Genomic DNA, 6,180 nt, shown 5'->3' with positions numbered 1-6,180 from the left:
ATATATGGGTGTGTGTGTGTGTGTAGAGCCGAATATCATAGCTGTGTAGTGTACTCTGTATTTTGCACAGTGTATTTGCTGCACGCTTAATGAACTAAAATATTTAGATTCACCAGATGAACCCAAATTGTCGACCTGGAATTGAAGCACCAGCCCTTATTAAAATTGGCTGAATTCAAATCGAGCACTTGTACGACAGAATGTAAGGTCACGCAGAGCCTATAGCGAGGACTATATTTGATTTCAGCGGATCGATTAAAGTAATAAAATAGCAGGCATTGGCCATTTATCACAAATATAAATCCTTCGTATTTATCTACAGACAATCATATGAATATAATTGTATGGCATGTATATTTCTTTCTGATTTTTATTCAATGTCTGCTTTGGTTAAAGTTATTTCATTGTTGAAATGACTATGACATATTATACATATTTCAATTTTTTAAAGAAATCCAATCCAATAGCGAATTTACAGCAATGTACAAGCTGTTTGGTATATCATTAGACCAGTGCTTAACACTATAAAGTATATAAAAGTGTGCTAATTAAGGGGCTGTGAAGTGTTTTAAATATATATAATCGACTTTATGCTTTTTATTTTTTTCTGATCTATTCTACAATCGACAGGTGTCTGCTTTTTCATTCTATCATAATTATTATGATACATTGTACATTTTCTTTTGCAATATGATGTAATTATTAAATTCCATAAGCATCCTTTGCTTAAACCTTAAATCTTAGTTCACGCTACAGCCTTCAAAAGTTCTGAAAACGAAATATCCGAGTACAGTACTCCCGGCCGCCTCAGCGTTTGCAGACACTTACGTTTGCGACGCTGCATCAACTGTGGTGTCAAAACGCGTATAAATTAATCAAGTGTGAAACCAAGCTTTAAAATGTACTGTATACGCGCGTGACAAGAATTAGATGCCATTGAAGTTCAAGAATAAGCCATTCAATACTAGGTTTTCTATGACATTAAAACGAGTGATTTTTTTCATTGATATTGACGTTGTGTTATTGTTACAGGCCATTAATGTTGTTTTGATTTATGTTATTGTTAGGAAGCCGTTTTGTGTGTCGATGGAATTAAAACAATTACATTTCTTATTTGATTTTCACACTTGTCATAAAATTAATGTGCTAATCTGACAATTAGATCTTAAAATATTGTTATCTTTCCTTGACAAAATCCTATAAGCAACCGTACGAAGATGATTAATCGATCGTTAACTTAGATTCTACGCTGGCGATCCCCATCATCTTAGCACGCTTTGTATTGCTCTTATGAACAATCCCAGAAGGAATGTATCAATTGATACAATGATGCATGAGCAATGAATACTTACAATTAATGGATTTACTATTAAGTTTTAATAGGCTCATTAATGGACTATGAAATGATATACATATCCCTTATGTGCACATAATAAATAATACAAGTAAATAGATCGTTCCAGTTACTCTCGCCTTAGATTGTTGATTGGTCCAAACGACAACAAGACAGTGTAATCATTATGTTCTTGAGACATACGCGTATACCTGACTCTGTTTTGAGTGGTCTGTCGTTAAGGTTGACTGACACTCCGAAAGGTCTATCGACACGCAAAGTAAACGAATAAGCAAATTAAATATTTACTCAGCAAAAACAAACACGGTATGCACACATAATTACAATGTTTTAGGAAATATTGTGTTCAATGTCTGTTAGAGACAATTATTTTTTTCTCTAAAAATCTATAAGCATCTTTATATATCACTGATGTTGGTGTTTTTATATACCTTCTTATACATCAATTATGTAATTTATCTATCTATATTTGCATTAACGCAATACATTGAGAAAAATAGGCTTCAAGCGCGAGCGTGTGTGTATGCCCTATACGGTACTGCCTTACTGTGTTATGCTTACTAATAAAGTATCCCCGTGGGATTCGGTTATCAGGAAATGTGTGGTGTTTTTTGTTTTTTTAATGACTTTTGTAGGCCTACAGTAGGTAGGCCTGCCACGCCAAAATTGGTCCGGCCCGAAAAACGTCCGGCGGACAGATTTTGGCCGCCATGACACATAACCCATCATGCACCCCTTTCAGCCATCTTTAACTGCCAACGACAGCATATTGTCTTTGCCCCCGATGGGGCATAGACACAAAAAAAAAAACCACCTTAATGAAGAATCAGAAGGGATCAAGCTGGTCTTAACTCAGTTGGTAGAGCATCGTGCGTTTAAATACCAATTGACTGGTTTGCCGTCGGAACTCTGGATACTCTAACCGACGGTGATGGATAGGCCAAGCCAAAAGACCGTCATAAATCGTCGTTTGGCAAACTGGGTTTCGGCAAATTTAGAGTTGGCGATCTGACATTCGACAAACTGTGATTTGGGATTGTCGGGTATCAAATTCGAAATTCGGCAAACGGGATTTTCAGCAAACTAGGAGGATACCGTAATAAATGTAAAACTTCATTACATTACTGCCCCTTAACACACTAGTAGATTCGTAAACACTTTCCGTGCTCTTACTTTATTTTTTGGCAACATCAGTCGTAAAAATCTGGGGTAACGCTCTATCGTCAAAGAAAAAACTCTCATTCCGACAATTTCTTGTCATCCACTTGTTGCTTTGTTGCGGATATGACCTCAATCTGTCGCGGCTTCCATAAACGCGGATTATTCGTCTGAGTACATACAGTACACACAATGCTATTTTTTAAAAAATAGTTGAAGATCTACAGCGCAGTCAGTTTGTCTACTTACTATGAATATATTTTGTGTTTTGCTCAAACAAGTATAAATGAAATACCATAAAAATGACTTGTGATATAAAGTATTAAGAAACGCAGATAATTATTATATTTATCATCTTTATCATTGCTATTCCATTAATAGATATTATCAACAAAACTTTCATTCACAAACGTCGTGTATACTTGATTCTTACTTGTTATATGAAATAAGTTAATAGGGTAAAATATGCAGATACAACATTAAAAGACTATACTGTAGCTTTTAAAGGTCCTTAGGGGTTACAATTACTAAGTTCAACATCAGGCTAAAAGGATCGACAGAGGGAACACCATTAGCAATAATTTCAAAACATTATTATTAAACACCTTTAAAACCCATTTCGTAAGTTTTCACGGGATATAAATAATAAATTATGGTTATTGCTTCTATCCTTCTAGAAGTGCGAACAATTCCATTAACGGTCATCGAGCTTTGATGCACTTTTTGATATTTTCTAATTTAGCTTTTTTTTTTCGCTGCAAGCGCTAGAAGCTAACTGAACAATAAATACTCCATGAAAGTGAAAGTTCTGCAGTCGTCTGCTTTGTAATCTGAAAGGTTTTGTCATTTAATACACAAGGCAATGCGCCTTCATTGGTCATGTTTCTAAACATATAAATCAATGGACGAATGATATGAATGATGTGAGCAAAAGAATGAATAAATAATTGATTGAATGAATTAAAAGAAATAATGAATTAGTATAACACAATGAATTAATTATTAATGAATGAATCAATCGGTATGCCAATTAAATACATAACGAATAGCCAACTATTATGATGTGTCGGTTGGTTCTGACCATAAAAGTATTAAATAATAATATGCTCACTTTCAACACAAACCTTAGCAACCATGAGTTTATAATATGCTCACTTTCAACACAAACCTTAGCAACCACGAGTTTCTATACAGTTGGGCCTTACCTCTCATTATCTAAAACACCTTCCGCTTGCTGCATAAAAATAATGCTGAAATGCACGCAGCACGGCTGGAATGCTTAAGGCTCTAGGCCTGCGAGTGCCCGCCCCAGTATTTAGACGACCACTGGACCTCTGAACCCTTCTAAAAGTACAGTAATCTTGGTTATAATCCTCACAATTTTTCGTAGTAGAACTATATTTGTTTTTACTGGTTATTTTGTGTTAGTATCTTTACCGTTTTTCTGCTTTTGTTTAATATTTTATAAAGATTAAAATGATTTCAAAGCAGAGCTGAATCCAAGCTAAATGGCGTAATGTTTGCAGGGGCGGATTTAGGGGGGGCCGGCCCGGCCCCGGCCCCCCCCCTTTTGGACATCTCTGGATCCGCCCCTGGTTTGCTTTATTCCTTGCCTTCAACATCAAAAAATGTAAATGTGAAATTGCGTCTTACTGCTCCTATGAAATCTTACGCATGCGCGAGTATTGTTGCGCCTATACATACTACTGGTATTACGTAATTCAAATATAAATACAAAAAAAATACAAATACAAATACGAATACGTATGCAAATACGTTATAATTATAAATACGCCCAGAAAATCGATCGATCAGCTAGTTAATCAATCAATTAATCAATCAATCACTCGTACCATATATGCCGCCAGTTCTTGCATTGCCATTAAAGTTAAAATTATGAAAGTTTGATAATATTAATCAACCTACAGTGTTTTCGGCGTGCATAATTTATTTTTACAATTTTGTGATATGGGAAAGTTATTAAATTTGATTATTAATAGGCCTACGTACCGCAGATTTGTTAAAATTATGACGTAACATATTGACCAATTGAAGCTTGGTGAGTTATTTTACAAATTCATGACTTGATTGAATTGTGTTTAGTGGCTGGCTGCGTATTGGGACGGATATCACAATTTATGTGGATTGGTACGCAGCGTATCCCCTGCCGTTAAAATGGATGCTTCATGCGTTCACCACGAGGTTCGCGCGGGTGCATCCAGAGGCTACGTCACACCTTAACATAGCCAATCACAGGAGTTCTAACATCAGCCACTAGTAAACCTTTGATTCAAAGCATTATGTGATGTAAATTGTTAAATTATTCACGACTTTTGTGTACGTCGATAAAGTACGCCCATTCAGGCATACTGCTATTTAGTTGGATCAGGGAGGAGGCACTAGAATAATGTGTGGCAGTTATCGAAAAATATTTACAACTTGATTTCACCACAGTCATCAGCAACTCACTGCTTTAGAAGAACAACGGGATCATAATTAGTGCTGGCTATTTCACGTTTATTCACATGTAATTTGATTAAAGTAAATCCTGGCTATGCAACCAGTTTCCATTCTCAATTAACTGGATGTCTACGAACAAACGGTCCATGCCCATACAGTCATCATTGACCAATATTGATCTAAGCTACCGAAATTGACGCCGCTTATTACCAGGGTCACTACTTCTAAGCACGTAGTTGGTTTAATATTGATTACGAATTTAACCCGTTATCTGCATTGATTACAGAAACGGAGTTAACCAAATTCGGTTTCCTGCGGAGCAGCAGCTCTTTGGATTTACCGAGGATATCACCGAGGAGCAAACGTCACAATATCGCCGGTAAGTTTGAATATAATAATCTATTTCTATTTGAATTTATGTCCCGTTGCCGTGAATTAGGTTTTTAAAACCTTTTAATTAATATGATAAGCCTGGCGAATTCAGAGGACACGAATAGTTGGCAAGGATATCGATCGTGCACCTCGCTGTGTGCTTGCAGCCCAGTATATAAGCAAGTGGACCAACAGAACGTTAGTATTAAACAGTACTCTGTTCATAGCCCAGAAGGGGAATGTGTCGTACGTCACAGTACGTAGGCCTATATTATCCTCAATTGAGGGAAACCACGGGAAAAATCTGCAACTGTAGTGTCGAGAAATAACCAACTGGTAATTTATTCTACCCTATTGTATGGCCTCAAAGTCACTTTCATTTTATGTGGGCCTATCGGATGTCCTTTCGTAATTGTTAAGGCTGTTGCTAATTACTTAAAATAACCAAGTAAAATACAGCTCCTATAACTATAACCAAAACATGTAGATATTTATTTCTATGCAAAATGTATGAATATATGTTGTATCTGTTGCATCAACCTGTTTACTGCTGTAAGGGCCATATACGACATAGTTATGGTTATGGAAACATTTTGTATAAGCCATTTCACGACCAACAGTACACAATAAATTCACTTATACTGAAGAGATCGGGATACAAAAGAAGAAATATATTTAGTGAGTTCAATTAACACCGTACATTATATTATTATTCCATTAGGGCCGAAGTTTCTTATAACAAATTGTTAACATAACCATAATACAAAATATATGTGTAGATACACCGCAAGTAGTCTTTGTTTTTCTTTCAAATAAATTGCGTGGCAAGTGAACAC

The 6,180-nt window shown here is 35.9% G+C and overlaps 1 protein-coding gene across 2 annotated transcripts in view; it reads left to right on the top strand.

Moving 5' to 3' along the window:
- LOC117107075 (D(1) dopamine receptor-like) overlaps window positions 1-6,180 on the top strand; it is a 59,227-nt gene that overhangs the window by 30,001 nt on the left and 23,046 nt on the right. Inside the window, exon 3 of one of the 2 annotated variants that reach the window (XM_033248603.1) lies at window positions 5,259-5,351. The gene's annotated coding sequence lies outside the window, so the exon portion shown is untranslated. Of the gene's footprint in view, window positions 1-4,873; window positions 5,352-6,180 lie in introns of those variants that run through there. The other variant, XM_033248604.1, reaches the window with a different exon arrangement.

The sequence above is a fragment of the Anneissia japonica genome, unplaced genomic scaffold (assembly GCF_011630105.1).
Source record: "Anneissia japonica isolate Jap-2015-1 unplaced genomic scaffold, ASM1163010v1 scaffold288048_len465947_cov159, whole genome shotgun sequence".
Taxonomy (NCBI): domain Eukaryota; kingdom Metazoa; phylum Echinodermata; class Crinoidea; order Comatulida; family Comatulidae; genus Anneissia; species Anneissia japonica.
This window is presented reverse-complemented; position numbering and strand designations above follow the sequence as displayed.